Raw genomic sequence first — 10,365 nt, forward strand, 5'->3', positions numbered from 1 at the left:
CAAGCTACTGACTGCACTTTCATATGGAACATGGGACATGTCCTTTTCCTCTTCTTGTGTCTTGGGACAATGTTCAACAGATAACTTTACACCTACAGGAATATGAACCTTCACCGGTTTACTATCCTGCATATTAAACCTCTGCAATATTGTCTCGACATACTTCTTCTGGCTTAACCAGAGCTTCCTCTTTGTCCGATCTCTTTTAATTTCCATGCCCAAAATATAGTTTGCAGCACCAAGATCTTTCAGGTCGAATTTGGAGGACAAATGGGTCTTCAAATCCTAGATAATTTCTTTGTCATTCCCAACTAGCAACATATCATCCACATACAAGATCAGATAAATAACACGGTCACCAATTAATTTAAAATACACACAGTGATCTGCTTTGCTTTTGGTGAAGCCAAGTCCCCGTATAAATGTATCAAATTTCTGATACCACATCCTTGGTGACTGTTTTAACCCATACAGAGACTTGTTTAACTTGCATACCAGCTCTTTCTTACCCTTCACCGCAAAGCCTTCAGGTTGCTTCATGTAGATCTCCTTTTCCAGATCCCCATGAAGAAATGTTGTCTTCACATCCATTTGTTCTACCTCAAAATCAAAAGAAGCAACAACATATAAAAGTAATCTAATAGAAGTTACCTTGGTAATAGGAGAAAAAATATCACCAAAATCAATTCCCGACACCTGGGAATAACCTTTTGCTACCAACCGAGCTTTGTATTTCTCCACCTTTCCTTCTGCATTTGCCTTCTTTTTGAACACCCATTTTCTGCCAAGCCTCATTTTTGTGCAAAGATGCCATTTCATCAGCCATGGCCTCTTTCCAGAGTTTTCCATCCTCTAAATCTATTGTTTCCTTCACAGTTCTGGGATCATCATCAGTAATAGATAAAGCAAAAATTGAATAGAAAGCAGATGGACTATACCTCTTTGGTTGCCTTCTTTCTTGAACTGATCTTCTCACACCCGGAGTTTGTGACTCTTCATCTTTTGATTCCTCCTCTTCTATAGAGTATGATTCTTCCTCCTTTAGCTTAAACTCTATCTTCTTAGGTTCCTTTGGTTGGACTTCATGTTTTATAACATATTTTACCTCTCTGAACACCACATCTTGGTTGTACACAACCTTCCTTATTACTGGATTCCAAAGCTTATAACCCTTTAAACCATCCTTATACCCAATAAATATGCACTTTTCAGATTTACTATCCAACTTGGTTTGTTTCTCCTTTGGAACATGTACATATGCATCACATCCAAATACCCTTAGATGTGAAAGAGAGGATTTCTTACTAGTCCATACCTCTTGTGAAATCTTATCCTCCAACGCTGATGAAGGTGATCTATTGACCAGATAACATGATGTCTCCACCGCTTCTGCCTAGAATACACCACTGAGCATGCTTCTTGCCCTTTCCATCAACTTCTTGTTCATTCTTTCTGCAGCTCCATTTTTCTGAGGTGTATATGGAGTAGTCTTCTACCGCACTATACCACACTTCTTACAAAATTCTTCAAATTCCTTACTGCAAAACTTTCCACCGTTATCTGTCCTCAACACCTTTATCTTCTTCTCTGTATGGTTTTCCACGAGAGCCTTAAATTCTTTAAACCTGTCAAAGACTTCAGATTTCTTCTTAAGGAAATATATCCATGTATTCCTTGAGAAGTCATCTATAAATGATACATAGTACATAGACTTACCCAGTGATGGAACCTTCACAGGTCCAAACACATCACTGTGCACAAGCTCTAATATCTGTTTCGCCCTCTTACTACCAGAGGGGAAACTCACCCGATTCTGCTTCCCATATACACAATTTTCACAGAAATCAAAATCCAGAGAGCTATTAATCATACCTTCTACCATACCTTTACCATGAATAATTCGAAGGCCCTTCTCTCCAATATGTCTAAGCCTTTGATGCCACAACATGGTCTTCTCTCTAGAGACCACTAGATTTTCCGCGCCACTTTCAAGAACCATAGAACTATTGCACCCATCAGCAACAATGCTACCTTGCAGCTTGTACAAAGTTCCAATCCGAACTCCCCGCATCCATATCAGTGCTCCCTAAACCATCTTGTAGGTATCCTTCTCGAACACTATTTTTACACCTGCATCATCGAGCTTGCTTACAGAAATCAGATTTCTAGCCAATGCAAGAATATGTAGAACACTTGGAAGTGTTATAACCCTTCCACCTTGCAACTTCAACTTTAGTTTTCCACGACCAACGATTATAGCCTTCCTGTTATCCCCCAAGAAGACATCACCACCATCATATTTCTCATACTCGTAGAACCACTCTCTATGGGGTGTGAAGTGAAAGGATTCACCTGAGTCAATCACCCATGCGTCATGATCTACATGTGTACTTGAAGAAGCCAAGTACACATCCCCACCTTCATCTGAGATGGTTTTTACCTCTATAAAAGGAGCATCATCAGATCCCTTTCCTTTATCAGGAGTTTTAGATTTACAATCCCTTTTGTAGTGCCCTTCCTTACCACATTTCCAGCACACCACCTTTACAGGTTTTCCTGGAGATTTAGATCTCCCACTTGATGACTTATTTTTGTTTCTATTCTGGGACCATCCTCGTACAAACAAGGCATCACCATTTTGGCTCTCCATATTTTTCTGTCTCATCTCCTCCATCAGCAAGGATGAGACTATTTCATCAAACTGCAAGGCAGTTGCATTGCTACCTATTGCAATAACCATGCTATCCCACAAATCTAGTAGAGAACACAAAAAACTAATGCACTTATATTCATCTGAAATTTGATATCAATAGACGATAACTGACTTACCACAGTATTAAACGTATTTAGATGCTCTGTCATTGAGTCTCCATCTTTCATCCTCAAGTTATACAACTTTTTCCATAGGAACAGTTTATTCACCAGAGACTTAGATTGGTACAAAGTCCCTAACTTGTCCCACAAAGCCTTCCCTCTAGCTTCCCCTAATACATTCAGCAATACTAAATCTGGGACACACAATCGTATTGTTCTCTTTGCCTTCCGATCCAACTTTTTCCATTCTTCATCAGACACTCCTGTTGGTTTAGTACCCAAATCTACTGTGATCCACTGATCTTTATCCACCAAAAGATCCTCCATCTTGATTTTCCACAACTCAGAACTCTGACCATTAAGTTTCTTGATCTCTATATTTCCACTGCTCGCCATCTTCTTTCACTACCAGAATCGATCCCACAGATCTCCCACTGAATAGGGTCTACCACAGGCCCGATCGAAACCCCTCGGCAATAAAGGCGTCCCCTTGAAGCCTAAATAGCTCCAATACCAAATGAAGGTTTTAACCCCGTACAGTATGAATTCTAAAACACAGAAAATAAGCAATGCAAGAGCATAACACATAAAACACATATACACAAAGATTTTCCCCTGGATCCCAAAACCAGGACTACCAGCTTATTTTTCATTATGTTCCTTTCAATGTTACAATACATATTTATTCATGCCGAAGCATCCAATACCATGGACCGAAAACCATCGCGTCCAAAACCATGTGCGAAAAATCATGCACAAAACCATAGGTAGGTCTGCCTAACCTAATATAGGGTCCAAAAACAAAATTTTCCGGGGCGCTGCCCTAGACCCCATAGAGTGGGGTTACCCTCACCCCTCAAACCCCTATGACTCCCCCCGCTACGCGATCGGCGCAATAAATTGGGGGCCTTCACCCCCCTTCTAACCCTCTGGTTAACTACGCGGGCTAGTTGTCAAAAGAATATAACACAACCCAACACTTTGCATATACATAATTTTCATAGAAATCAAAATCTAGAGAGCTATTAGTCATACCTTCTACGATAACTTTACCATGAACTATTTGAAGGTCCTTCTCTCTAGTATGTCCAAGCCTTTGATGACATAGCATGGCCTTTTCTCCAAAGACCACTAGATTTTCTGCTCCACTTTTAGGAACCATAGAACTGTTGCACCCATCAATAAAAGTGCTACCTTGCAGCTTGTACAGAGTTCCAATCCGAACTCCCCGCATCAATACCAGTGCTCCCCAAACTATCTTGTAGGTATCTTTCTCGAACACTATTTTTACACCTACATCATCCAGATTGCTTACAGAAATCAGATTTCTAGCCAATGCAAGAATATGAAAAACACCCGGAAGTGTTCTAACCCTTGCACCTTGCAACTTCAACTTTACTTTTCCATGAACAAAGATTCTAGCCTTCCTATCATCCCCTAAGAAGACATCACCACCATCATGTTTCTCATACTCACAGAACCACTCTCTATGGGGAATGAAGTGAGAGGATGCACCTGAGTCAATCAATGTTGGCTTGATGGGGCCTGACCCAGGTTCAACGTTAATAAGCCAAACAAATCCCTACATTACTAGCCCTTTCGGCATCAGCCCACAGATCGCGGACCGAAGTATCACCCGAAGCAGTATGGGGGGATGCTGGAACCAAGTTTCCGCACCCTGAGATGGTTGTGATGACGTTTGATTCCCTCTATCCCTACGTTTGTGCACGTCACTTCGCTCTAGGGCTTATGAGACGAGCCCTCTATTCCATTCTTCACTACCTCCGTGAAAGGGCACAATCAACTTGTTGGGCATGGAATCCCCCCATGGCATGATTTGAGGCTCAAAGCCCAAGTTTTGAGTTGATATTGTTCTAAAGCTCCACGAATTGCGGGCGCGAAATGTATGTTAGAGTCATAGGGTTGTCCGCCCTAGTTTTGAATGTAATGTTGGCCTACCCATGGTCCACAAACCATGGGATTTTATAAATAGAGCAATGCTCTAAGTTGTAAAGACATCGAAAGGAGGATGGGCATGAAGGGTCTTAGAGATTAAGTCAAAGTGTGAAGTGTGTCTTGGGTTGTAGAGTAGGAAAGGCTTTGCAGCTGAGTGCGCAGAGGCCTAGTAGAGTCCACAACTGAGTGCGCGAACCCCTGCATCTAAGTGCATAGAGGCCTAGTAGAGTCCGCAGCTAAGTGTGTGGACCCCTACAGCTTAGTGTGCAAGGCAGATTTGAGTCTATAACAAGAGAAGAGAATAACAAAAGAAGTTCATTCCAAATTCTGTGTATCTGTTCTTGAGTTATTACATGTTTGATATCAATTTCTAATGTACTATTTATTTATTGTGCGCACTTGTATGAATGATTTATATTGCGAAGTATACTTTACACATGCAAGTAAGCTAAGTTAATCAACTAATAACGGATTTCTAGTAAGGACTTGGGTAATAACACTATTCGGCCCCCGAGTAGGGTTGCGCGAAGGCAACACCTCAAGTTACGAGGAATGGGTAAGTGCACGTAGTGACGTGCACACAGGGTTGAATTGCAAACCACTTGAACACCCATCAGACATCTCTAGGGTGCGGAAACCTAGTTCTAGCACCCTCCCATACTACTTCAGGTGAGACGTCAGTTCGCGCTCCACCGGAATGTTGCCGAAAGGGCCAGTAGTACCGGGATTTGTTTGGCTAAATCACCTTCGAAGCTGGGTCAGGCCCCAAGAAGCCAACAAATGGTTCCATTTCTGAGACCAGGATCTGCATAAGTGATGTCTGATGCTATTTCACTAGAATCCGACGAAGAAAGAAATTGAAGGGTGGTTAGACAGAAAGATTCACAAGTTCGCGGTGCAGGAAAACAGGAATCTGCGAGTATCAAAGGAACAGTAGTTAGAGCGCTACTTATATACATAAATCCACGAAATTTTCTTTGCATCCTTCCCCTCTAAGTTGTATGAGTGGATCGCGAAGCTAGCAAACAGTTAGGGAATGTGTAGGCTCGACAAACTGATTGCGTGGACTCCAGAATTAGTGCGCAGACTAGAAGCATTGGAAGATAAGTTTGTGCGCCATGTGGATCATTGGCTTGATCAAATTATAGGAGGGTTTATCACTGAATTTGCGGTAGATACTTCAGTCAGCTACAATGAGGCAGAATGACGCTTCCTCAAAGGACCGTGAGGTAAGTACATTAAATATTTGAACACTTGGATTAAAATGCTATTGTGTGAAAAGCGGGTTATGTGAATAAATTGATGTTTGGGGCTACGCAAAGTGGGAGGATCTATAGAAACGAAGGTAGCGCAGAAATAGAAACTGGCCCCTTGATTTCGCCTCGGCGAGAAAGCGAGGAAGAGCTCACGAAAGTTTCACCAAGAAGTGTGATCAGTATGATAAGGCAACGAATTCCACGCATACCACCTCCACTTACACCACCACCAGTCTCACCATCTTCACCTCCATCTCTACCTACACCACCTCCGTCACCACCACAGTTCAATATGGCGAGTGCGATAAAATTGATGATGTTCAAAGGAGTAGGGAACGAAGATCTGGACCAATTTTGGTTTGTAGTAAAAGCAGTATGGGAAGCACAAGGAGTCATGGATGACAATATAAAGAAGGAAATGCTAGTAAGCACGTTGCAGGATCGCGCACTAACATAGTACACTAAACATTCTAATGACCATCCAAACGCGGGGATCACAGATATCCAGGCTATGCTGAACAGGGAATTTAGTAGGCCAAAATCGGAGACACAGTGGATTATCGAGTTTAAGGAAATTGCGATGCTTCCAGGTGAGACCCCCTGAGAGTTGGATTAGCGACTGAAGAGTATGATTCGCGAAGCCAACATGACCTTGATGGATGGACAACACTGCGCATGGTTTGTAGCGTCACTAACGTCGCATTTAAGGATGGCGCTATCACAGCAGAAGTTATCCACCCAAGCCGACACTTTGGAGATTGAAATGAGACTGAACGAGACTCCAATACAAGATCCTAGCCTGGGAGTCCAAAAAAACCACGTGCAACTAAAATTTTTTTGTCTGGAAATGCAGAGTTTGAAATAGGTTAGGACAACTCATCCAAAGGTGCGTGAGGAGGTATGGTGCATAAAGTGCAAGGGATATGGGCATGACAAGGACCATTGTCTAGTATTCGCGAACTACTTGGTGGGAGGAGGGCCAATGCCATTAAGACCAGAGGCACAAGCAGGACCAAGCGTGGTGCCTACATTATGGTGTGTGATTTTTCAGATAGGAGGAAAACATGCTACAGATAATTGTCATCTCTTGCGGAAGTATACACAGACATCCCAGCAGTTGTTCTGTAATTTATGCAGATCAGTAGGCCATGATGAGCGCACCTGTAGAAGTTATGAGCTGATGATGGATGAGACTCCTACCTACAAAGTGCAGACCAAAACGCGAGCCCTCGATCAAAATGCAGGGATGGCGCACACTGGATTTCAGGGGCGCGGATGAGGTCGAGGTGGAATGGGACCAGGAAGGGGTCACGGACAGTTGATTTGTTACAATTGCGGAGGGCTAGGGCATTATGCCCACAATTTTACAAATCCAACGAGAGCTTGATGTTTATATTGTACTCAGTTTGATCATGAGATGGAGGACTACCCTGCACTGATAGCAAGGCTGCGCGATAAAGGGATACTCCAGCCTCCCTCGACTCAGAATTTGCAAATGATGAGGTAAACACCGTGCTCTGAAGCAGTATCATGACAGGAGATGACAAGGGCAAGCAACCTGAAGAAAGTTCTTGGGTTGGAAAGGCTCCTACAAAGGAACCAAAGTTCGATTTGGAGCGCGTGGAGACATTCATGGAAGGTAAGAAGAGCTTCACGAAGGCCTCCACTTCAGGCAGTAAAGATCAACTAGAACTAGAGATGGACCCTTCAATGCTCACTACCTTTATGGATACATGCATGAAGCTGTTGCGCAATAGCAATGTTGTGAAAGGACTACAGGAACTCGTCACTAGGTGTGTTGGGTTAGGAGAGCTGCACGTAGTTCGGAAGCTCAAAAAGCACACACTGTGAACAGGAAGGGAAATGAGATTGACTGCGCAAATCAGGGAGTATGAAATGGATCAAGTAATTCTGGATCTAGGATCGGACGCGAATTTACTGCCAAAATAGACATGGGAGCACATGGGCCTGTCCGCGTTGCAATGGTCCCCTATTCAATTTTGAATGGCGAACCAACAGAAGATCCTACCGATGGGAAGATTGCAGGGAATAACAATAGACATCGAAGGTGAGAGTGTGCTTGTAGATTTCGAAGTGATAGAGATTGTCGATGACAGTAATCCCTATCCCGTGCTACTGGGAATTGATTGGGCCACTGACATGAATGGAGTGATAAACCTAAAGAAGTGCAAAATGATTTTTGAGAAAAAGTCACTACGCGTAGTGGTACCTTTAGACCCTGCGGAAGGATCACGCTACACAGAGCCAGTGCACAACGACGAAAGTGACAATGATCTAGAATATATCTACAAGATAACCACTTGGGAACAGGATTGGGTGAATCCTACAGTAGATGGCAGGATTTCATGGGAGCGCAAAAGCTCCTGCACATCAGATTCGGATGAGGAAACAGAACGATGGCAGAACTAGTTACATGAGGTAACCATGCTCAATTGCAACATGATGGTAAGATCATTGCACTGTGTGACAACATGGGTAAGGGATTTTCCTATGTATGACGGGTTGATAGAGGTGGATGAATTCCTGAACAAATTTGAATGAGAAGTGCCAGAACAATAGTGGTTTGACGCTTTGAAATGGGCACTGCGCGCTACACCTGCAAGATGGTGGGGTACGCATAAAAGAAGTTTTGAGGACTGGTGCGGATGCAGAAGGATGATGCACCTACTATTTGGGAAACCGCATATGCGGCTAGTAGACAAGTATGACGGACGGGATGATCCATGTACACACCTCGCGAAATGGACCAAGGTTTACAGGGAAGAGCCACAACCTGAATGGGTGCATTTGTTCTTTCATACTTTGGATGTCATACCCATGAATTGGTATACTGAGATGGAGCTCCACCATGGCATGAGCGAATGGGACATCTTGTGTGAAGGATTCCTGTTAACCTTCATGTTTGAAGATCGTTGGTGGGATACTGTGGATGATGCGTTGCAAGCAGTCAAAGTAGCTATCTTCAAAATACCCGAGGAGCCAATGAAAGTGCTTCAGCTGAAATGGGTGACCCAGCTGAGCTGCACACTGGAGTGCTACAATGTAAATATTGAGGAGGATGTTGAGGATCCACGGAATATTAACATTCCAGAAACTGAAGGCTGTCACGAGGTTAGAGGATCATTGATTGAGGATCCTGACATCACCGCACCACTGAAAATGAGGTAGGTAAACATTGGGATGGAGGCAGAACCAAAGTATGCAACACTCAGTGACTATTGGGATGCTGCCATGGTGGATAAGGTCACTGAGTTACTCTGCGAATACCATGACTTATTTCCGACCAAAATTAAAAATATAAAAGGGATCATTGGCGACTTATGGATGATGAAGATCACCCTAAAACCCGACGTGACGCCGATCAAGCAGAGGCCTTATTGCTTGAATCTGAAGTACAAGGAAAAGGTCTGCATAGAATTAGACAAAATTCTCGCAGCCGGAATTATTGAGCTGGTGGAAGAATCCGACTAAGTAAGCCCTATGGTAGTACAGGAGAAAAAACAGAAGGGCGAAATAAGAATATGCATGGACCTCAGGAAGCTGAATGACGCCCGTGTACACGACCCACTCCCAACACCATTCACAGATGAAGTATTGGAAAACGTCAGCAGACAAGAAGCATATTCATTCACGGATGGGTTCTCAAGATACCACCAAATCAAAATCACGTTGGAAGACAGGCGCAAGATGACCTTCGCAACAGAATGGCGCTGCTTTCAATACACTGTTATGCCATTTGGATCAAAGAATGCGTCAGTCATCTTTTCGTGCATCGTTGTTGCCACATTCAAAGAATACATCCACAAGTTCCTGAAGGTCTATCTGGATGACTGGACTATCTTCGGATTAGTTAAACACCATGTAGCAAGTTTACGCTTGATGTTGGATACTTGCCGACGACACCAGATTGCACTAAACCTTAAGAAGTGCACATTCCTCGTTCCCTTTGGAAACCTGTTGGGACACGTGGTCTGCAAATAGGGGTTGATGGTGGACCCTGCGAAGATTGCAATAATTCTAAATTTGGAAGCATCGCGAAGTGTTAAATAGTTGCGCGCTACCTTGGGAAACACAGGATACTATAGGGAGTTCATCAAAAGCTATGCCAAAATCACCGCACCGATGGAGAAACTATTGAAAAAGGATGTCACATTCTACTGGAATGATTATTGCATGAAGAGCTTGGATGTCCTAAAGGGGAAATTGGCCTCTACTCCAATCCTGGTCTTCCCAAAATGGGATGTGGAGTTTCATGTCCATGTTGATGTATCGTGTATTGCGTTGGGAGCAATGCTCACACAAGAGGGTGGTAAGGGAT

Source organism: Pinus tabuliformis, chromosome 3_1 (genome assembly GCF_031772625.1).
Source record: "Pinus tabuliformis cultivar Carrire ecotype Pingquan chromosome 3_1, CPIR1, whole genome shotgun sequence".
Taxonomy (NCBI): domain Eukaryota; kingdom Viridiplantae; phylum Streptophyta; class Pinopsida; order Pinales; family Pinaceae; genus Pinus; species Pinus tabuliformis.